This window comes from Lissotriton vulgaris, chromosome 12, assembly GCF_964263255.1.
Source record: "Lissotriton vulgaris chromosome 12, aLisVul1.2, whole genome shotgun sequence".
In the NCBI taxonomy this organism is placed as follows: Eukaryota; Metazoa; Chordata; class Amphibia; order Caudata; family Salamandridae; genus Lissotriton; species Lissotriton vulgaris.
In genome coordinates, this window is record NC_141700.1 from 94203903 (window position 1) to 94228639 (window position 24737).

At 46.7% G+C, this 24737-nt stretch overlaps 1 protein-coding gene across 8 annotated transcripts in view; it reads left to right on the forward strand.

The window, feature by feature from the left end:
* Window positions 1–24737, forward strand: part of POGZ (pogo transposable element derived with ZNF domain) — a 520715-nt gene that overhangs the window by 41956 nt on the left and 454022 nt on the right. The window lies entirely within an intron of this gene.

The window sequence follows — 24737 nt, forward strand, 5'->3', positions numbered from 1 at the left end:
CTGCTCCCCTTGAGATTAGATGTGGGTCTCCCCTCCATAGCTGAGGATCTGGAATTAAAGCCTTTAAGATTCTGGCACAGGCTTTGGACCACAAGTGAGCTTGCTCATTACAGGCAAGACCTCATTCATGTAATGAACTTGAACAAGCGTGACAAAATTCCTTGGTTGGTCTTCATTAAGAAAGAACTGTATCGCTTGAGACTCCAGGAGTTATGGGAGGTTCCCGAACAAGGCTGCCAAAGGGTCTCCCGCAAAAGACTGGTGGAAATACACAAGGAAAAAAGTCTATCTACTCAGGTATCTGCACCCAATAATGGCACTTTAACAGTCCGATTTCTGGATTCCAAAAATTCTTATCAATTTGAAGGTTTTATGGACATTATTTTCCCCATTTTAGCACGAAAACTGTTCATCCAATGGAGGTTGGGCACCCTGCCTATTAAAACTTTTACTTGCAAATGGACAAGGAGTGATGATAAAATCTGTCCGGGGTGCAGTAATCACGATGAGGAGGAAATTCATGTTCTGTTCTTCTGCCCAGCCTACAATAGACCAAGGAAACATTGGCTTGTGCCACTATGTAGGAATCTGGGCATAAGGAGCTATCTGATCTCTTACTGAATACTGAAAACTAGCACTCTGCCCCACATAGTCTTTGCAGTTGCTAAATACATAATGGCTATGTGGCAGATTAGGATTAAACTTCTAAAAGACTGAACATTGATATGAACTGTAATTTACTCCCTCTCATGAATAGACTTCCCAGGAATTTACATTTTTATGCAATGTTTTTTACACAATGGAATGTTTCTTAATGTTGAATGTTTTTATTGTATCTTTTATGGTATAAAAGACCGAAATAAAGAATTTTTGGATTGGATTGGATTGGTTCCATGCTTACTGCTCCGGCCTCGGCTTCGGTGGGGTCTCATGGATCAGATTCCCGGATCGGCTCTGGTCGTGCCAACATGACCTTCTCCGGCATCGGTACTGCAGTCAATGCTCCCGGCGCTACCAGCACCCACCAGCAGCGCCAGCCCTATTCTAGTCTTTTAAGGCTCTGAGTTGGAACAGCATTGGTCGACACCAAATCTGGCACCAACAGAGCCCATTGGCCCTAGGTCGTTGCCTGGGCATTTTGCGGAGCATACAGGCATGGGTGAAGAGTGGAAGAGGAGGGGGGGTGGGGGTCACTGGACCCTTTAAACACCCCTTCTGAGAATTTGAACTGGTATGGGGAACTAGCTGAGGTCAGTGGACTGGACACCTCCAGATTCTGGTTTGCTCTCTTCACCTACTGTAGCTAATAAGGAGTGAGCATCGTATGTTGTGAAGAGGGCAGTGGAGGTCCTTGACCTCTAACATCCTTTGGTGGCGGTTAAGACTAACCTCTTGGCCGAAGTGCTTCAGCCTTGGGCTTCCTCATCTTAACCCCTATTGCCCTTTAATGAAGCATTGACTGATGTCTTTCTAGGAACTTGGTCCAAGCCTAGCACAGGGGTTCCTGTGAACTAGACAATTGCGCGCTGCTTACGCCCTGCCCCAGGTGATCCTAGTTTCCTCCGCCAACACCCGAGCCCTGAGAGCATGGTAGTCCAAGTCTCGACTTCCTATGGCGCGTCCCCTGCCTTTCCCCTGGAAAGGGAATCCAAGAGGCTGGACTCACTTGGGAAGAAGATGTTTGTTTTCTTCCACCAGCAAAGCGTTGCGGTCGGTGAACGGTGTATGCCTTTTGTACTGTTACTCCCATACCCGATCGGAAACAGTTGTGCAAAGGCTGCCACAGGTCCCAGAGGAGGCCTGGGCCATCTTCTCCCAAGCATTGAAAAATGGCAGAGATTCAGCAAAGTTCACTATTAGGTGTAGTCTGGATACAACTTACTCTCTGGGCAGAGCGGTATGTTGATGGGAGCCGTACGGCGTCACGCCTGGCTGAGAACATCTGGCTCTTCCGGGGATGTCCAGGCCAACCTTTTGAGATGACCTTTGATGAGACACATCGCTGAGCGCTTCAAGGACTCATGAGCTAAGACCTTGGGCCTCTCGGTGACCACTCCTTCCCACACTGCATTTCGCCTATTTTGTGACACTGGAAGGGACTTTCAACCGTGCCAGCCATACCCCAGCCACTGTCTTACACAAGCTTCCCAATTTGTGCGAGTCCATAGACTGGGTGCATTCCGATTACTTGGGAATGGTAGCCAGAAGTCATCCGCCTCCAACTTCTCAGCAGCCTCAAAGCTTTCCTAGTTTGATTCTGCAAGACCATGGGTGCCCAGTTGGAGGAAGAATCCAGCATATTCTTCGTCACTGGCAGCCCATAACCTCAAACAAATGGGTTTTGCAAATCGTTTGGCGGGGTTACTCCTTCCCTTTTAATCTTTACCTCCCCCTTCAGTGCCATCTCAAGAACTGCTGGCGGAGGATCATCTTACCTTGCTCCAGGAGCGAGTTACAGCTCTACTGACCAAGGGGGCTGTAGGTAGTGGTTATCTCCTACTTTCTGATAGCCAAATAAAACCAAAGGTCTACGTCCTGTTCTAGACCTCTGAACCGTCAATCTACTCCTCAAAGATGAGAAATTTAAGATGCTCACTGTGGCTCAGGTCTTGTCTGTTCTAGATCAAGGAGACTCGCTGGTAGCATTGGACTTGCAGGATGTGTATTTTCATATCCCCATCCTGCCTGCACACAGGCGTTACCTGCGGCTCAAGGTAGGCAACTTTCACTTCACTGTGCTTCACTTTGGCCTTACCAGTGCCCCTCATGTGTTCACAAAGTTGATGGTTGCAGCTCATCTGCGCAGATCAGTCTTCCTCCCTATCTCGATGACTGGCTGTTAAAGGTGGCCTCGTCTCCCACCTTCAGACTACGGCGAACCTTCTACATTCGCTAGGGTTCACTATAAACATACCGAAGTCACACCTGGCTCCTTCTTGGACGCTTCCTTTTATCTGAGCTGTTCTGTACACGGTGCACTTTCGGGCTTATCCTCCAGAGCAGCGAGTCTTGGATATTCAGTTATGATACTGATGCTTCAGCCTCTCTCCTGGATTTCGGTGAGATTAACTCCCGCAACCTATTGGTAAATCATGCCTGATGGCTTATGCGGACTCTGCAGTGGGACCTGAAGTTCCAGTGGGCGCAGCATCAGGGGAATCTCTACAACATGGTCCAGATCTTGGCAGGAACTACAAAGGACCTGCAGTGGTGGCTTATGAAGCATGGGTGGGTCGAAGGCAGATCCCCCCCCCCCCCCCCCCCCCCCCAACCAGATCTCACAGTAGTGACAGCTGCGTCACTCCGGGGGTATGGCGGCCATCTGGAAGAGGAGATCAGAGGAGGACTCTGGTCTCCGGCGCTATCTGAACTCCACTTAAACCTGTTGGAGCTCAAGCGATCCGACTAGTATTAAAAGCATTTCTTCCTTCTGTCAAAGGGAAGTTGGTGCAAGTGTTCGTAGATAACACCACCGCTGCAACAAGCGGGACGGGGCCGTGGACCCTTTGTCAGGAGGCTCTGCGTCTCTGGAAATGGCTTAGATATGCTCTTCTCTGACGAGAACGTGCAGTGTCAGCAGTTCTGCGAATTGGAGCTCCCAAGGTGCTATTGCTCGGCTCTGTATGCCTTTCCGCATGTACCACTTCTGCCCAGAGTTCTCCAGAAGATCAAGAACAACCAGGCTCAAGTTATTCTTCTGGCTCTGGGTTGATCATGGAGAGTTTGGTCTCTGAGCTTCTGAAAATGAGCACCGATCCTTTGATCACGCTACCCCTGTGGGAGGATCGTCTGTATCAGGAGCAGCGGAGGGTCCTTCACCTGAACTTGTCGACTCTCTACCTCTTGTGTAGAGTTTGAGCAGCGGCAGTTGATAACTTCGCAACTTCAGGAGGAAGGTCAACAGCTACCTTGGCGGCCCTCCACCAAATCAGCAAACACTTGCCTTTAGCAAACATGTATAAAATATTGTGCAGAAATGTCTATTGACCCTCTTTCTGATATTCTACTCTTTATTCTTGCCCAGCAGGGCTCTGCTCTGGGCACACTCAAGGATTATTATCTCTCTGCTCTGTCAGCTTTCCTACGACTGCCTGACCAAACCCTCTTTGTTTCAGTCTCATATTGTAAATTGTTTTCTGAAAGGGCTTGTACATATGTTTCCCCCGGATCACTGAAATAATATAGACTGCCAAAATATCGACCTGCAAAAATATCGTTGCCAAAATATCGACAGACAAAATATCGACTTTCTATCTACAAACAGGTAAGTACAAAAATATTGAGTACAAAATATCGTTAACAATAATATAGATGTAAAAAATATCGACTTTATTAAAAACAGTGTTAAATTAAATTAATATTACATTTTAATTACTAAAATATACTTAAAAATACTTAAATTAAATTATAATAATTAAATAATAAATGAAAATAATAAAAAAAAAATTACAATCTTATTTGTTGACCCTGAACCCTAAAATATACCCCTTTACCCAAAAACCCAAAACTGACCCTGAACCCTAAAAATACCCCTTTACCCAAAAACTAAAAACTGACCCTGAACCCTAAAAATGCCCCTTTACCCAAAAACTGAAAACTGACCCTGAACCCTAAAAATGCCCCTTTACCCAAAAACTGAAAACTGACCCTGAACCCTAAAAATGCCCCTTTACCCAAAAACTGAAAACTGACCTTGAACCCTAAAAATGCCCCTTTACCCAAAAAACTGAAAACTGACCCTGAACCCTAAAAATGCCCCTTTACCCAAAAACTAAAAACTGACCCTGAACCCTAAAAATACTCCTTTACCCAAAATGTATCAATATTATTTAATTACCAATTAATTATTAATTAACAATAACAATAAAGTAAATATATTAGCACATTAGCTGTAATTATTTTAATAATTAATATTATTTTTTCCCAATTAATTACTTAACAATAACACAAAATTATATATATTAAAATGTACTCTAATTAATGTAATTAACTAATTACAATTAATCAATTACCAATTAATTACTAATTCAAAATATGTACAAAATTATATTAATTAATTAACTAATTATTATTAATTATCAATTAATTATTAATTATAAATATTTACAAACATATATTAATTAATTATTATTAAATTACTTCCCACCCTATTCCCCTATAAACCCACAACCCGCTACAGAATTACATAACACAATTATTAAAAAAACAAATTCCATTTAATAAAATATTTTATAACCTTAATACACACTTTTCACACATATTATTACATAAAAATACACTATAAAATATTATATATTAAAAATTCGATATTTTTGCTATCTATATTTTATACAGTCGATATTACTTCACTTACCTGAAAAACGATATTTTTGTAGTCGATATTATGTCCAGTCGATATTTTGGAGTCGATATTTTGTCTGTTCACCGTTTCCCCCTTCGCCCTTCATCATGCCTCAGTGGGATCTGAACCTGGTTCTCGCGTATGTCATGTGTGCTTCCTTTGAGCCGCTTCACAATTGTTCCCTCTGGCTGCTTACCTTCAAGACAGCCTTTGTAGTAACCATAACATCTGCTAGGAAGGTAAGTGAGCTTCAGGCTTTATCATCGATGCCTCCCTATCTTATGGTTTTCCTTGACAAGGTGGTGCTTCGCACCCGGGCCTCTTTCTACCTAAAGTGGTGTCCCCATTCCATTTGGGACAATCTGTCACCCTGCGCACCTTTTATGCTCCTCCAGATCCGTCTAAAGAGGAAGAAACGACTCCACTGTCTAGATCCTGACTGCATAAAAGAGTACTGGGTGAACAACTTGCTCTACGTTGGCTATGTAGGAGCTAAAAAAATTGGGCAGTTCAGAAACTGACCAATTCACGCTGGGTCGTTCTCTGTATCAAGATCTGCTACGCCCTGGCTAACAATCAGCCTCCTGAGGGCTTACAGGCCCATTCCACCAGATGAAAAGCTGCGACCACAAAATTAGCTTCTGGTGTTCCAGTCCTGAGCATCTGGCAGGTAGCAATATGGGCGTCCTGCACACGTTCACCAAACACTTCTGCTTGGACAGTTGGGTCAGCAGAGATGGGTACTTCACCCATTCTTGCCTGTAGAACTTCTTAGTATAGTTAATTTGTCTGCAGCAGACCTCGAAAAATCATTAAACCTATACTAGACCTGCAGGTCTAGTGACTTAAATAATCTACTGACCTATTTGTAATGCTCTTGACCCATAAACTGGTTTCAAATGATGTGATCGTGAGAAAATCATTTAATTCATTGAGCCGCCATTTTCTTCATTTTCACATATATGAGCACCTTCAAATGTTCGAGTTCAGCATGCCTGATGTACTAAAAACTCTTTTGTTTGATTTAATGGACTAAACTTTCTTTCCATATATAATGCAAATCTATCCATATACATGACCCCTGACTTGACTCTTATTTTATTAACAGCATTTTCATCAGAGCGGGGGCAAGAAGGTTTCTCAAATAAAGTTTTAAAACGATCACTTTTAACACATACATAACTAAAGCATGAAGTGGTAGCACATTGTCATTTGTAATCAGCAGATTTGACATTGAAAAAGCCATAGACTTTCCCACTGACCTGCAGTTTTACTGATAAAAAAACTATATAGTGTATAAACAATAATATTTGGAAATAGTTTCTGCAAATATGTGTCATTTGTACATCACCTAGGAAAGTTTCCTGTTTTGTTTTGCTCCTACTTATCTCTTTGTTTGCATCACACTTCTTAATGACAAGAACATTTGCTTTTTTAATTCCTGATATATTTTGAAACATTTGTAATATTCATTTACAGGCTATTTATTTAAATGTTATGTGTTTGAGAAAAATAACTGACATCTTCAGCCAGCTCACTTGATAAAAAACCTCTAACTCTAGTGAGCGAGAAAAAATTAAACCTCATTTTCCAAGCAGCAATTAGTTAAAAGAGAAACTAACGTTTGACCTCTTGCCTTGAACAGACAGCAAGTGTGTCAAGATAAACCAAGTTTAATGGCCTTTTTTATTGCTCATTCACTTTCTTAATGAACAGAACACCTGTTCCTTTCCAACGTAAGTTTAGTCATAGATGGGACTAGTAGGTGCTAAAAATGGCTCCACCTGATAAAACTTTACTCTCGTGGTTGGGGGGGGGGGGGGGGGGGGGGGAGAGAGTAGATTTTTCGAAGCTTGCACAGCCCACCGCCTGGATGTTTTGGCTTGGATATCTATTCTAAAGTTAGGAATTTGCAGCTGGAAGTCTCCATCAGATGAACAAGTTACTTACCTTTTGGTATCACAGATTCTGGTGTATACCATGTATAGCTGCAGATTCCGTACAGATCCACCCATGCCTTCCTGCTCTGTTAACACGTTTTTAGGTCTCGTGCCTGTGTTGCAGTGCGCAGCATGAGACCTCTTGAGGGGGGTTTGAAAATGGACCTAGGAATCGCACACGCTTGTGCATGTGCTTTTCCTTTTGGCCCGCACTATTGGCCTTTGCGTGCGTCCTTTTTATAAAAGACAGCATGCAGTTGGCCATGGGCGGGCGCCTTGCTCCGCCCATGGCCTATTGGTGTCTGTTACAAGCACCGGCCGTCATGTGGTTTCAATTATCGTGCCCAGACACGGGCGCGATAATTTAAACCACATGTCTCGCGTGGCGCGCGCGCACCACTCGCTGGATTTGTTCTAATTTTGCATCCATTTCACAGGGAAGTAACTAAATGAAAGAGGGAAAGAGACGTGGGCTGCTCGCGCACACCACTCGCGGGCTTGTTTTCTAGTGAGACGAACAGTGAAGCTGCTCGGTGATATGGCCTGATCGTGAAAAAACAAAGTCAAACACAGCAGGCTGTGTTCATCACTGCTGCCCACACCATTTTGGCACTGTGCATTCGCTTTGGCATGGTAATTGAATCTACTTGTTTTCTTTTCCTTTGTGTATGTTAGGCGCTTTGATACCCACAGGTCTAGCTAGCGCTATATAAAATGTTATAAATAGGAAGGTGCTTAGCCGCCATCCTTTGAGGGCAGATTGCAAGAGCTTTCCGGTGCAGGTATGGTTTACTTTGTTGTGCGCGAAAGATTCAGTTTTTAGTGCGAGGAGGTAACGGGTAATCAGCAGGTTGAGGCAAATTGACATTTGGGAGGTCTTTGTTGTTTAATGGTGTGTCGTTGTGACCACACTCCATGCTGGGCTCAGAGCGATTAATGAATTGACATCTTTGCAAACTGAAAGTGGCGGCTTTACAAAGGGGATCACGGAGAAGGCGTCGAGTAAACGCGCGATCATTATATCTGTGTATTTGCGAATCCACAGACACCTCAATGAGGCGCTACCTCTTAGATTGGGAAGTACAACCCCCTTTCTTGATAATTAATAGTATACACTGTATGTAAATCTGGGGCAGCACCCATCGCCCCAATACTGATGCCGAATGTGCTGTAAACAAGCACTAGAGGTTAGTACAGCCGCCGTCTAATGGCTCTTTGAAGTGTGGAGAGACCATGAAGGCCTGAGCCCGACCCTCGTTGTCGAGATTCTGCCATTTTATAGCAGTGTTGGAGTAAGAACACTTCAGGTTAAAGCAGCGAGACGTTTGACTCCTTGGATGTTCCTAGCAAGCATAACAGAAGTAGGTACCACCCATTCGGGTGACCCCAGAGAACGGATGGAGCTGATCATCTGTTTATATGATTTGGCCTCTGGCCCACGGTAGCTGTCCCGGCCCGAGGGCAGGACACCTTACCGTGCCAGTGTCCGCTGATATCCCTCCTAATAGTGTTTACCTTTCTTATCGTGGACTTTATTGCTTCGATGTTTGCTCACATCACCTGCCATTTTACTTTTCAGTTATCCATTGGGTTCCAGTTTCCCTTTCCTCCATCGTGGTCATTTCCCTAACTCCACGTCACTTATGAACTTCAGCCAACAAGGATGCATTGTGCGCGTTAGACGATCAGCCCCGTCCATACTCTGGATAGTCTGGAACATCGACGTTTTAGCTATACCTCGACGTCTCAAGGCTGCCGTTGTGAGTGCAGATGGCGGTCCAGTGTTTTTGCCAGAGAACCTGCAGCTGTCCGCCGAATGGTACTATGAGCGCACAATGGTAGCTTCTATCCTCTAGTTGAGTTATGCACCGTTCATGCTACATGAGCTACCGCCCACCTGATCTGCAGCTAAGGCCTCCTTTTTGTTTGTTTTTTTGTGTAATTTTTACAAATGGTAATTGTCGAGGTAAAACTTTCACCTCGTTACTACCAATATAAACCCTAAATATAGTAATAAGCAACTGAGGGATGACGACTGTCAATCATTGTTTTTATGTAGCAAGTAGGGTTTACTAACATCTTATATTAAAGTGTGTGCAGTCACCCATGACGAGCAGCGCCAAAATCCGGCAGCCTCGAGGCACCTTCACCGTGACTGCTAGTTTCTAAAGCCGCTGGCCTGCTGTTGAAAAATGACATGGGATCCCGGAGGTAAGACTAGAGGCGAGAAGGAAATATGAATGGGAGAGGGGCACACTGAACAAATTCCGGAGCTCATAGGGGAAAAAGAGAATTGCAACAGACGGCCACAGGGACAAGACATTGTTGGATTCAGTGTGCTGTGTTTCCCAATGCTGTCCATAACCTTATTCGTAAACTTCATGATTACTTTTACACTCTATTGGCGCGTTTTATCCCCCTCTGTATCCCGTTCCCCAGTCCTCCTCTTGCCATACACCCCAGTGGTCCCTGTGAGTTTGTACTCTCGGCGCACCCTTCGTGTGCACCCTAGTACTTCGTTTGTTTATTCTGGAAGCTTGTCTCGTTTTATCTTGCCCCACCATTCCCCTTACTTTTTCGCATTCAGTACCGTGTCACTTTGTAAACAAGAGCCATTAACCCTATGTCACGAGAAAACTATTTCTCCTGTTTTGTATGGATTTTCCCCACAGTGACTGTGAGTGTCATTTCTCATTGAAGCGAAGGTCAAGTCTCAACTTTCCCCACTAATTACATTGAGCAAAAATATTTGTTCAGGGTAATGGGAAAAGTTTTATAGAAAAATGTAAGTGAAATCAGGCTGAACGCTTCATCAATGTTGACCTATATATTTGTGACCCGGTACACCTGTCCTCGTTCTGTTGACCCTTGCTGGGTATCACATATTCGTTTCCTTTCTTTTGTCTCCATGTCGCCCTCTGCGTCCCACTTCGTCTTCCGCCCTCTGCGTCCCACTTCGTCTTCCGCCCTCTGCGTCCCACTTCGTCTTCCGCCCTCTGCGTCCCACTTCGTCTTCCGCCCTCTGCGTCCCACTTCGTCTTCCGCCCTCTGCGTCCCACTTCGTCTGCCGCCCTCTGCGTCCCACTTCGTCTGCCGCCCTCTGCGTCCCACTTCGTCTGCTGCCCTCTGCGTCCTACTTCGTCTGCTGCCCTCTGCGTCCCACTTCGTCTGCCGCCCTCTGCGTCCCTTTCTTCAGCTCTTATCTCCTTTTCTTCTGCACTTGGACATGCTAGGCCCCCAAAATGGAAGTCACTGGTTCCCAAATTGCAGCAGTTAGTCGTAAAAGACAGTTTGTGGAAGAGCCAAACTACTACCCCCTTCATCAATGTAGTTGTAAGCTACACCTTAGACAATAGGTCACAGGCTGCTGCTTGAAACAGCAATGACATTGAGCATGGTGGCTTGAGCTGCTCACTTTTGGAATGTAGCTTTGGGCCAGGCTCACACTATTTAAATAAAGAACAAGCATTTTTTGAAATGTAGATAAAACCAAAGAATAACTCTGATGTCAAGGAATGGTCTAAAATGATCACAGCTCTTAACTGTACCCCTACGTTAATTGAATCGGCTAAGTCCCTATGAATCGCACTCAACGAGAACCTTGATATGAAAGCTCACTTCAAAGTAATGGCCAAAAGTGCCAGTTTTCACTTTGTAGCGTGGGGTTAGTGACAGACCGGAGACCTTTCTTGGGTAAACAAGGTTTTATTTTCAACAAAGCTCTTCTACTGCGGGAAGTTAGTCTTTCTCTGGCGAATCCTGATTGGTCCGTGGTTGCAGCGCAGGAATACGATGTAGGTGCGGGGATCCCTTGTCTGCTGTCGACGGTACTTCCTGAATCCTCCCTCCGGATCTCAACGTCGTCCAGCCCTAAAAGAGAACCAACAAAGGGAACGCCGTCAATGAACAGTCAGAGCAATAATTGCCCTTGGGGAGACTGGAGTGCAGGGGACACCGCTGAGTAGTGCTATACAAAATATTTATAGTGTCGGGTGTGAGGGAAAAAGTGAAAGGAACACGGGGAGGGAAAACGGGGGAAGGGATTTGGCAAGGGATAAAGGGAACGAGACCGGGAAGGAGTACAGGCAAGGGAAGGTTAGAGGAAGGGCTAGGGATTTGTACACAGCGTATTTACACAGGAGGTCCTTCTCCCCTTCTCCCCACCCAGACCGACAACCGTCGCTGTACCTGTGAAAGCCACTATACTCCCACGGGAGTGTGGCACGGCGCTTCGCAGGAACGTTGGCCTCCTGGCTGAACTTCTCCGTCTTTTTCCTCGCTCCTCCGCTCTCCACGCACTTCGCCTCCTCACGACCGTCTTTCTTCGACCACCTCTCTCCGCCTTCCTCCTCCGGGGTGACGTTGCACACCGTATAGAGAACTTCCTGGTTTTTGTCCACTCCAGATCCATGGACGTCATATGGGGGTGTGGTTTTGCTATTACGTCAAACGCCCAATTAAAGGCGCCTTCTTCATTTTCGATGATGTTGCTGTCGTGGAGTAGCGGCTCTGTATCCCAGTCTCTCTGAAGGGAAGGAGGGGAGGCAGTCAGCAGGGGCAGAGTTAGCGACCCACCAGTCAGTCTGGGTATGCTCCCTCCCCACCTCGCTACACACTTGAACTACATTAGGAAAGTGAAACCTTTCATCTCTCAAGCGGATCTCAAACTAGCAGTTCAATCATTCGTCATTTCGAGGATTGAATATGGTTGCTCTACTTTGGCGGGTCTTCCTAAAATTCCCACAGCACCTTTTAAAAGCATGCCTCAACGCAGCTGCAAGAATTATTACCGGCTCAAGAAAGTGTGACCATATCTCTCCTCATCTGAAAGCACTAAACTGGCTACCGTATGAAGCCAGAATTCAACTAAAAATGGCATGCATCACTCACAAAGCGCTTTACCACAATACACCAAGATACCTTGCCCAGAAAATTGAAATATCTGGAGGAAATAGACCGGCTAGGAGTGCCAAGGAGCTGGTTCTGAGACCACCCTTATTCAAGAAGAAAAGAACATATGATAGGGCTTTCTCAGGAGCAGCACCCAGGATCTGGAACTCTTCCGGCAAACATTAGGAAAATAACAAACACAGTGACTTTCAAGAGGGAAACGAAAACATTTCTAATGAGAGAGTTCCTACCATAGCCAAGATGGACTCTGACTCTAATCAACTAATAGTCATGTGTGTGAAGACCTCTCCCGAACATACTTCGGGCCACTGTATTGTAGTTAGATTACTGTATGGGAGTTTGATTCATCTATTAGTTTTAGGACTTAACTCATTGGGAGATAGCTATATATAAAGATAGCTATATAAAGTACTATACAAATTCCTGTTCACAGTGCCTACATGAATATAATTTGATTAGGAAAAGGTCATCTAAAAGGGACTACAAGGAGGAAGTCTAATCTTCCAACTTAATTAGTCTCTTCACATATCTTACTAATGCACTTCATAATATTGGTAACACTGTAATTTGCTTTTTTATGTTGTTTGCACTCTTAGTTCAACATTGGATTCTGATACAGTTGCACTATGCTAAACTTGTATCTTTGCTACCTCATACTATGTACTAAACGTGTATCTACTCTACCTCATATAATGTAAAGCGCTCTGATACCCAAGGGTCTTGCTTGCGCTATACAAAACTTTTAAATAAATAAACGGTCCAAATGTTACTGAAAGGCAGTCACATATGTTGCTGCACAGTGGAAGGCCTGTTGCATAGGCTCAATGGTTACCTTTCTGTTGCTTATTACTATATTTGGGAGATAAACCAACACTAATGATGTACAACCTATGCTCAGACACTATTAACAGGTGTAAACATGTGAAAATAATAAATACTATTACCGAATGTACCACATGCGGCATAATTTGCTTTATCTTGCAGCTTAATTTAGTCAACCCTGCTGCATAAATTGTCCCCTTGCTGCAGCATTATCCTCGTGACTCAGGCTATACTGTACTTGGCCTCAGTCAGTGGTTCACAATTAATACCTGCTGGCAAGTAACTACTTTCAGCAGAATTATACCAATATATAGCCAAAATACACAACTTGTATGTTTTGACACATATCATCATTTAACTCTCTTTTGCGGTTTCCCACAAGTATGATCTTGAATTTCTCTACCAAGTATTAGTATTTCTGATTGAAGAGCAACTCAATAAATATTAAATAATGCTTTATAGTGCGGTACCTACTGTAGCTTGCCCTTAACTTTACATATGTATTTATTTTGAATTGTTTGATACCACATGCTTGCAGTGATAAACAAGCAGTTGCAATGCAATAGGTCTAGCATTACTGAAAGTTTGACCTATTGGAGTTGCAAATAATCATGCAATGCCAATAGCTCAAACTTTCAGTAATGCGAGACCTATTGCATTGCAAATGTTTGTTTGGGACTAGGTTTGTCCCCTTTCAGGACCTCGTTTGGACACACACTAGTCTGTTTACTTCATGGCTTAGCACATCTGACTTGGCAAGTTGTAAAAAGTAGCTCACGTCAGTGTGCCTTGGTGGCATCTATATAGTGACCGCAAGTCACATCCATCACGGAACGAGCAGAGCCACCTCGCGGCGCGTAGTGCTACTGCTCACATGACCGTTTCCGGATCCAGTGTGACACCTGGGAAATTCAAAGGTAAGGAATCTGCAGCTACATATTTTCTCTACCAGAAAATGCATTACTGAAGGTACGTACCTTGTTCATATGGTACAAAGTATACGCAGGGCCTGGAAGTTAAATACCACTAGTGAACTGCAGTACCTATTGGGCTATCTACTGCAGTGGCAGTGCAAACATGACTTCAGTCCTACCATTGTAGCCTGAATGTAGCAGTGTAAAAACCTGACAAAATAAACCTTTCTAACTCTTCCTTTTAGGTCTCGTGGCGTTAACCGTGCGAAAGCGCGGTCTCGCCAGAGACCTATTGTGAGCGACGCAGCTTTCCAGGAGACAAGAGATGGCCACGCGCAGTGGATCGGAGCGGGCCGCGTGTGCGAGAATGCGCACGCTGTGGCCTCTCCTGTCTTCTGGGAGGCACCAACACACACACACACACACATCCCCCTGCTTTCACACACACATGCGCACACGCAGAGACACACGCACACACAAATCCCCTGCTTTCACACACGCATGCGCACACACAGAGACACACACACACACATCCCCCTGCTTTCACACCCGCATGCGCACACACAGACACACACGAGCGCACATACAGATACACCCCCCGCCGCCGCACACATACACACACACACACACACACACACGAGCGCACCAAACCCCCCCCTCCCCCGCCCCCCTACAACGCCAGAGTCTTGAAGTAGGCTGTACCACGGCCTGCCACTATTTACACAGGACAATGACGTGCAACACTTTCTACATACTTCGGTTTTCTTGTGCAGGTGTACATATAAAATGAGCCGTGGAAAGATCCAGGTCATGCCTTCCAAGGTCCCCCACTTCCCCACCCTGACTAACACTACCGGGTCAGGTGAAGGGCCTTTCCCTGATACAAATGCTTGGAGACTGCATGGTGCCCTGTCTTTGGTGGACCGAGGTGTCTTCGGGACACCTAGTGGGTGGTCTACACGGACAGATATAGAACCGGCTGTTGCATTCAGATAAGTAATTCGTAACCCGGTGGGCGGTGCTTCGGGCCTCAAAGCAGACAGTTCCATTGACAATACAACAACCACCTCGCTCCCTCCCGCACCCTACAAAGAAAGCTGGCCCACTCACCCCGCGAGGAGCACTCGTTGTTTGTAATCGTACGAGTGAGGAATGACTGAAGGTTTGAATGATGATTTTTTGACTTGTATATTTGAAATACATTTTTGTTATTGTAAATAGGAATTCATTGTTCTTGTCTGTTGTGTACATAAGGTCTTAACAAATGTAAAGTTTGAAAAACTGAAATACCGAATCGAAGAGTATTAAACTAAACATTCAAGTAAATAAAATAATTGAAAATAGAAAGACAAAACCTAGCATTTCATTTGGATGTTTTGAAAATATTTTAGGTTAAGTGAGTAGCGGCACGTGCACCTCTTTTTGTTCATTATAACTTGTGGCAAGCTGTGCCGTTTGGAGCCCAGACCCAGTGGTGTTTTTTTTGTGTGAATAATAACAGCTGTGAGCCCCGTGCTGAGGTGCATCATCAGAGCTGTGTGAATAATAACTGCGTCAGCCCCGTGCCTGAGGTGCATCATAAGAGCTGTGTGAATAATAACAGCTGTGAGCCCCATGCTGAGGTGCATCATCAGAGCTGTGTGAATAATAACTGCGTCAGCCCCGTGCGTGAGGTGCATCATCAGAGCTGTGTGAATAATAACAGCTGTGAGCCCGTGCCTGAGGTGCATCATCAGAGCTGTGTGAATAATAACTGCGCCGGCCCGTGCCTGAGGTGCATCATCAGAGCTGTGTGAATAATAACAGCTGTGAGCAACAGCATACTCTTGCACACACATTCACTGCTCACCAATTCAAAGTTTGCAAAAAAATTTATGCAACGCATTGTCATACACAATGCCAATAACTGAAACTTTAATGCTGCGAGACCTATTGCATTGTAAATGCTTGTTTTAATATCAATAAGTCACCCCTATGTTGGCTTTTTATAGGCAAAAGGCAGGGTGTATGGTATTTTTAAAAGTAGGGCATGTATAAATGTACTGTTAATGTCTTTATAGTGGCTATGGCTCCAAAGTTATTTTCACTGTGGCAGGCCTAGCTCTTCTATATAGAATTACAGATTAAAATGCTAAAGTGTATCTCTGGAAAGGGACCACCTTTTAAAATAATTAATCCAGTATATTTTTAAAAAATATTTTTATTTTCATCTCAACAAAACAGTTAGGACAGCTTCGTAAAAGTTCTTTCCGTTATGGTACATCATACATATGCAAGTCAGGGGGTACATACTGGTCATAGTCAATCCAGGGCTTTGCGTGGAAAAACATAATTAGAAGCACAATAAAGCACATCATAACTCCATTTTAGCCAGGTTTCTACAAGCAATCAGTCTAAGTCCTCATCCTCCCCAGTGGTACGTGGTGGCTCACAAATACAACCTCTGAACCTGTTCCAGGCCCCCCATATTCCCTCCCATTTGCTCGGGCAACCTCGATGGATGAAGACAGCCCTTTCCGCTACCATTGCCTCGTCCATATCTTTACACCATTTGTTGAGGGTCGGAGAAACCGCCGATCCCCACAACATAGCAATGTTGCTTTTTGCTATCATCATGCCCAACATTACCCAGTCCAGCTGGCGATGGCTCAAATCGTTAGGCCCCCACACGTTCAGCAAGCAGCGGCGAGGCTACGGCACCAGGGAGATACCAATCGTCTGGGAAATAGTACGCATTACTGCTGTCCAGTACGTTGTCATGTGTCTACAGTCCCAAATTGTATGAAAGAATGCTCCCTCCTCCCCACAGTCACGAAGACAGTACTTGTGCGTGGCCCTACCTATTTTGTACAGAGTCGTCCTAGTGTAATATGTGCGGTGCAGTATCTTTAATTGAACCAGTTTTAACCTGGAGGGGAAAGCGGTTTCACGAGGTGAGACGAGGGCCACCTGCCATTTGGAGTCATCAAAGTGACCCACCTCTTCAGCCCAGTTCTGTTTCAATGTTGACATTACATCCAGAAGATTATTAATGAGTTTCCTATAAGTAAAGGAAGTGGCCTTATCTGTCATGTGGTCTGTCAGAAGTCTGTCCTCAAGCGGGGACGACTCCTGCAAGATAGTGCCCTGTGGTATAACCGAGTGTAACGCGTGTGCAATCTGCAGATGTCTTAACCTCTCAGTCGGAGACATTTCATATTGCGTTTGCAGGTGGCTAAAGTCGACTACGTCACCCTTCCTCCATAAGTCACCTATCACCGATATGCCGATGGAGTCCCAAGCCTGGAACCCCTTGCTTTTCCGAAGGAAGCCCAATTGCCAGGAGGCCCACAGTGGTGTTATTTGAGTGAGAATGTCCCTGCATTTAAGACGTCTATTGGCCTTGTACCACAACTGTACTGAGTGGTGGGTCGGACCTACCAGGTCCGACGGAGGGCTGCAGGAGTAAAGATTGCAGAGTAGACCCCTACCTTCAAGAGAGTGCCTATCAGCAAAGTACGCCGGCTCAGTCTGTGGGGCATGTAACCAGAAATTAATCTGTTTAAGATGAGCCGCCCAGTAGTAGAGTTCAATGTTCGGGAGCGCTATTTCCCCCCCCCCCCCAATCATACCAACTTCTGGTCCGTTTATCCTGGGCGATTCGGGGCGGCCGCGCCCCCCAAAGCAGGTGAGACACTGTTGCAGCGATCGCCTTGAAGTAAGTCGGTGAGACCAGAAACGGGGAATTTTCAAGCACATACAAAAAGCGCGGGAGCGCCATCATTTTGTACAGTGCCGCCTTTCCCAGGAGCGTGAGGGGAAGAGTCTGCCACCCTTTAACGTCGCGTTTGAACCTTTCTAGTAGTGGTCGAAGGTTCAAATCATAAAATTTGTCTGGATCTGAGGTGATAAGAATACCTAGATATTTGAATGGCGCCGTCTCGACCCGTAGGGGACAGCTCTGAGGAAGCATGGGAGGTGAGCCAGAGAGAACATGAAGGACGGACTTGGTCCAGTTGATCTTATAACAGGACACCCTACCAAACTTCTCACAGACATTTAATAACTCGAGAATAGATTTTTTGGGGAAGGTGAGATATAAAAGTATATCATCTGCGTATAAACTTATGCGATCCTCCCACCCGTCAGTCCAATTGAGTCCTTTGATAGAAGGCTCCCACCTGACCCATATCGCGAGAGGCTCCAAAAGCAATGCAAAAAGCAGCGGGGACAGGGGGCACCCCTGCCTTGTGACACGGCCCAGAGGGAAGTTTGGTGAAATGTGACCATTGGCAGCAACATGCGCCAGTGGTTTAGTATATAATAAACGAACCCAGGCGCAGAACTTGGGGCCGACGCCCATATGTTGGAGCACCGCAAACGGGTATGGCCATTCGACTGTGTCGAACGCCATGGTTGCGTCCAGGGAGAGGATGACTGGCGGTTCTTCTGTAAGTGCCGAACGTGCCATGACCGCATGAAGCCGACGAAGGTTAAGAGCCGTGCTCCGATGCGGCATAAAACCAGATTGGTCCGGGCTAATCAGGGATGCAAGATGAGTAGTCAGCCTTAAGGCAAGTAATTTAGCTAGTATTTTGGGCTCCGCATTAATGAGAGATATCGGACGATGGGAAGCGCAGTCCGCAGCCGGCTTGCCCGGCTTATGAACTGCAACTATCGTTGCTAGCTGCTGATCTCTCGGTAGCTCCCCGCGCTCAAGGCTATCAGATAACATGTGTAGAAAGAAGGGGGCCGTTGTTTGCATCATTCTCTTTTGGAGTTCAACTGGAAGCCCATTCGGACCCAGCGCCTTGCCGGATGACAGTGCATAGGTAGCAGTCTGCACCTCTTCAGTCGTAATATCCGCCTCTAAAAGAAGCGCTGCCTCGGAGGAGAGCGTGGGTATCGTGAGATCTTGAATATAGTCGTAGGCCTCCAAGACTGTATAGGACGCCTGGGGGGCGTAGATTCTTTCATAATGGTCCGCCAGTATATTGACTATACCAGCAGGATCGGATACCCTTGTAAGTCTCCCAGAGCGTACTGGGGGAATCCACCGAACCTTGATTTTCTTGGAAGTACTGCTTAGTAGTGCGTGTGAGGGCTGCCATGACAGGGGCCACCTGAAGGAACCCGGCGTGCAGCGGAAACATTCCTCTTCTACCCGTTTGGCGAAGGGAGTATTTTAAAAGAATTGGGGAGTGGTCCTGAGATACCTCTTGGACGTATTGTGACCTCCTCCAGACCTCTTAGGGCGTCTGCGGACAATAGAAAATAGTCAATGCGCTTGTGACAGGTGTGTACTGGGGAGTAGAAAGTAAAGCACGTCTCAACCGGATGCTTGAATCTCCAACCATCTGTAAGACCTAGGGCATCCACTAGACCAAGAAGACTTCGCCCACCCTGCAGCTCTGTCCTAGTAGGGAGTCTATCTAGGGTTCCATCTATGATGTTGTTAAAGTCACCCCCCATCAGGAGTGTCGCAGCCGGTAGCGCAAGGAGAAAGGCTGTGAGAGCTGTGTGAGCTTGTGCGTGGAGTGCCGGGGGTACGTACACAGACACCAGATTGAGCCTCCTACCCTCCCATTGACAGGTTAACGCTGCGAATCGGCCCTGGTCATCAACCCGAGTTTGGTGCACCAACCGGGGAAAATTTTTCTTAATAAGGATCCCAGTACCTCTTGAACCTGAGGAGAATTCGGCATGGGCCACCATCTTGTAGCCTCACCTGTCCATAGCTCGGGTTGCTGACCCCACGAGGTGTGTTTCTTGTAAGAATACCACCGCTGGGCCACATCGTTTCAGATACTGCAGCACTAGACCCCTCTTCACCCTATCCCCTAACCCACGCACATTCCAGGTAAGCAGAGTGAGGGCCGGGAGAGGAGCCTGTAACTCCCGCGCGTTAGTCTAATCCATTATCAGTGGGCAGGCGAGTCGGACACCCAGTAGTGCAAGTGTCCCGCAAAGCTGACATAGTGTAATATAAAGCTGTCCCGTAGTGAGAAATTCCAACAAACCAAAGTGCAACCTTTAGAAATACAATAGGAACAGAATCCGTTGCAACCATACCCTTCCCACCCAGAAAACCGTCCCCCCTCCCTGCCTCCCTGCTCAGCGAACTTAAAACTGCCCGCACCCCAACATAGCAGAGCGCTCCTTCCCAACCATAGTTGCAATACTTGCGATCAGGGGAAAAAGTCCTACGAGTCGACAGCCAGTTCGGAGTCCTTCAGGCTCCCCCAGTCCACAACAACAAGGCAACCGAAGCGACAACGTGGATGCTGCTACATACAATGCAAAGGAGTCACCATAGTATAGTCATGTTCATTCCTCCTCCGGGGTAAAGTCTTGTTGGGGCTCCTGGCTATCGAGGCCTGGATTATCTGGAGTCTTCTCCTTCTCGGCGGCAATGTGGTTTAGGTATTCGGATCTTTTCTGTTCGCAGGGACCCATCCCTCCAACCACTCCTGCGCTGCGTCCGGCGTATCAAAAAACCAGGTCTGTCCATTATCCACCACTCTCAACTTCGCGGGAAAAAGCATTGAATAGGGCACCTCCTGCGCCCGGAGCCGTTTCTCAACCTCGAAGAAGCTCCGTCGCCCCCTAGAGACAGCCGCTGTGTAATCTGGAAAGAAGGTGATGGTCGAGTTCTGAACCCGGATAGGGGGAGAGATTCTCGCCGCCTGGAGAATGGCATCTCGATCCCTAAAGTTAAAGAGACGAGCTAGGACAGGTCTCGGGAGGAGGGGGGGGGGGCGTGGGGGGGCTGGCATATGCCTTTCCCCGGGGACCCGGTGGGCACGTTCCACGGAGAAGAAGTGGGAAAGGCCCTTCGACTGTGGCCTGGTTTTGATCAGCTCTTCAATGTAAAGATCCATAGCTTGGGTCACCTCCGTCTCCGGAATACCTATAATCCGTACGTTGTTGTGCTTGCACGCCCCTCCTGGTCGTCCAGTTTCTCCATCAGCATCTTGTTGTCCTTTTCGAGAAGGGTCACTGACATTTGTAGGTCGGAAGTGTCCTGGACCAGAGATTTTGACACTATCCCCACCTCCTTCACCCTGTCTGCCATTTTGTGAAGGTCTGCGCGTAGCAAAGAAACGTCCGCTGAGATCGTGCCAACCGTTGCCTGGACGTTCGCCAGTGCTCTCATGACGTCCTCTAGTGTGATTTTCTTCCCTCCATCGCTCTCCTGCGGCTTAGTCCGAGGTGGCGTAGTGCTAGGTCCTTTGTCGTAGGCATACTTGTCTAGCTTACCCTGGACGGTCTGGTTCCTGGGCCCCCTGCCCGCCATCTCGACGCAGGTGTAAGGATATATCGCAGTCACAAACAGAGTGTAGCCACCAGGGGGGCGACAAAGCCTGCTTCCAGGTTAGCAAGGGAAGGGCCCGCCTATGTAGTCCAGGCAGAGCGGAGAGAGATGGGTAGGTCCAACACACAGGGCCGCACTCTGTGGGTGCGGCTGCTGACCACCAGAAAATCGACACTGTGCCGATCAGTGCACCCCCAGGCAGAAAGGTACATATAGCAAGGGCTGCCACTCATGACTGATGTATACGGCAGGTCAAGGAGTATAGACAGTTCAGGCCGGGGCCCACCAGAGCGCCAGGCTAGGATCACGAGGCCTGCAGCACCGTAGTTCAGGGGATGTTAAATGTCCCACACGGGAGGCCGTCAACAGTTCAGGTGCAGAGAGATGATTCAGCACTCCGGAGAAGGATTGTGACCACAGCGGGCCGGACCAACAACGTCACCAAGCACAGGGAGGCGGGGGGTGGGAGGGGGAACGCCAGGAGGACGCAGACAGTTCAGGGCGCCTCCGACACTACCCCAGTCCCGTCCCCCTCGGAGCGATCCAGGCCTCAACAGCGCCGGGCAAGTAGGGAAGCTGGGGAGTACAAAGCAGCTCCAAGACCCCCTCTCACAGGGTCAGAAATGGCATCTCGCGGAGGAGGGGGCGGGGGCGAGGGCCGGAGCCGATGACAACGCGGCTCCGGGCCCGGCGATGATGATGATGTGCGCGCCTCCGTGCACCGTGCCCCCGACTCCGGCTGCAGGAACAATAGAGCCCCCGGCTTTGCAGACCCCGCAAGGCCGCTGGCGGCTTGACGACGGTTCCAATGGCTGTGGGCATCCGCAGGGGACCGGAACCACTCCGTTGGATGCCGCTCGTGTTCTGATGCAAGGGGAGCCCCTCAGCGGACTCCGGTAATACAGGTCAGTGTGTGGATGTTACATTAAGGGCTGTTACGACTCTGGAGCTCCGGGACTATGCGGCCATTTTCATCGGCCGGTAGCCACGCCCCTCAATCCAGTATTTTAATTGCTATTTTAAAAACCCAATCCAGTGACAAAGTGGTATTTGTAACAAATATTAGCAGAGAGTAACTTTTAGAAAGTTACCTTTACCCTGTCTGAAGGAGGATCATTTGCATTTGTTCTCCTGATTCTCCAATGCAGTATTTAGCCTTCAATAGGTGTGAATGCCTCACAGGGGCAAACAATAGACTACCCCAAAAGGGCAAAGATGACTCCTCTGAACTCAATAGAATATGAATGGTGAGGGGAGAGGTGGGAGGATCTGTTGGCATTTTTTACACCACAGTGTGAGATACTTGACAGGTTTGCTTGGTTCACATATAACACTTGGGTACACTTGAAAAGCAGGAGGACCGAATGCCAAGACTTATCTTGTGGATCCACTGTCTGGTTGTTGAAGGACTCTTTGTTTGACCTACCAAACGTCTGCCTCTGGGTTTACACATCATTTGGGATGCAATTGAGAGGGGAGGGAAAAGGATGTCCAGACCAATCTTATTGATCCACTGTCTGGTTACTGAAGGACTCTGCTTTTGTCCTACTAGCGTACTGTCTCTAGGCTTGTAATGTTTACAGTACCTTCTCCAACGTGGAGTTTAGTGTTCCATGTGGGAGGGCACTAGGATTACTATAGTAGACTTCCAACACATGCCCTCAGAGCTCAAGTTTAGTGTGGCCAAAGACTTTAACAATCTTGGAAATTCCCAGAGTGGGTAGAGTTGGTCCTGGAAACTTTTACCCAAATGTTTAGGTTGTGCAGTCAGGCTTCATTTCCACCCACTAGCTAGTGCCAAGCATAAAAGTGGCCCATCCAGGCATCCAACTCGGAACATTACTGAACTTCAGGAAGATCAGAAGAGGACTAACCCTGCTGACTGGGACCTGAGAGGGGCCGTGAAGGACTGGACCTGCTTCCTCTTGTACCTAGGGCAAAGACAGTGACACCAAGGGTCAAAAACCTGCCCTGCTGTTCAAACTATAAGGATACAACTTGCTGTAAGAAGCCTTTCCCTGGAAATACCCAGCTGACCAGTGGTAACTTGACCTTGACCTGACCCTGCGTTTGGCCTGTGCCTGACACCCTATGAGTCTCTAAGAGCCTGCTCTGAGGTCCTGGATGGATTTAGAAGTGTACTGTGGTGGATTAGAACTTCAAGGACTAAATCAGAAGTTAAATTCTTTGGCCAGGATGAACCTGATTAGTGTTTCTGATCCACAGTCCGCCTCAAAGTGCGCCGAAGTACAAGCCTACCATGACAATTGACTTCAATTGGAGCTATGTGGCATTATTCCTACTTGAAATGTTAAAAAGTCATAGCACTAGTTCCCCATGTTGGATTGTCATTTCGGTGTTGTTTGTTTATTGCATTTGTACTTTATTATTCTAATTCTGTGTTGGATTTTTGTTTTGCATTTTTACTTTAAAGAATTTATGCAGTATCAAAACTGTAATACAGATGCCCTTTAACGTTAAGCTTGTTGCTCTGTGCATTAACTGCCAGGGAGTGAGAACAAGTGAGCATGAGTTAATTCAGTGACTGAGTATTCACCTTGAAGAGTTGTGATTGTTCCTTGAGGTGTGTAGTCACTTAACTCAATTAATAATCCAATTCCTTTCATGCCACTTGCAGATTTATTTCATAATTTACCAAAAGCCCAGAATTGAGGCTCAATTTGATTGTTGTCAACACCAGCTGCATCGGCTGGTTACTACTTTGACTGTCTTCAGTGATACAGTTTAGGGTTTCCTGTGACAGCACCTTCTTGTAAGGTAGATTCTGCCAGTCCCCATGATGTCCGGAGTACGATGATGCCTTCCTTGTCCACCCTAAGCGTGGAAGGGTATTCTCAGATGTGAGACCCTTGCTCATTGCACCATCAGGATTCAAGCAAACCGGGCCGAAGACGGCTGTAATGCCAGAAACCGGTCCCCGGGAGCTTGTTTCCTTCCCAGTGTAAGAATTGGCTTTTGTAGTTTGGTTTGCCCTGTTCCCATCATGCACTGGGACAGGAACAGACTAATTTGCATACAGCCAGGTTCTGAAACTGGGATGGTGCAGTGAGCTAAAAAACGGTGTTGGATCTAGCCCTGATCTTTTGACTGGGTGAGAGCCTTCTGCTTAATTCAGAGACTCTGTCCCTCACCACCCCTTGTTGTAAATATTCCTTGCCTTGTGGGCCCACCATTCTAGCACTTTTTAGGTCTCGCAGACCTAGCGTTGCAGCGCTCCTGTGCTGCTCGCTCTGCGAGGTATATTGTATTAGGTTATGTTTTAGAAGTGGGGTGGAAGCCCTACCCCTATTTTTCATTGGCTGGCATCATCGTGTATGGTAAACGCTGGCCTCCGATTGAAAATGAGACCTCTTAGTCCCTCCTTGTTACCGCCCGGTCTCTTTTTGGAACAGCCCATCAGGACTAGATCGTTTACTTGCGGCATTAGACCCACGGTCTCCAAAAGTCTGTAAATATTCTTTTATTTTTATTTTCAGCGTGGTCCGCTTTGGCCG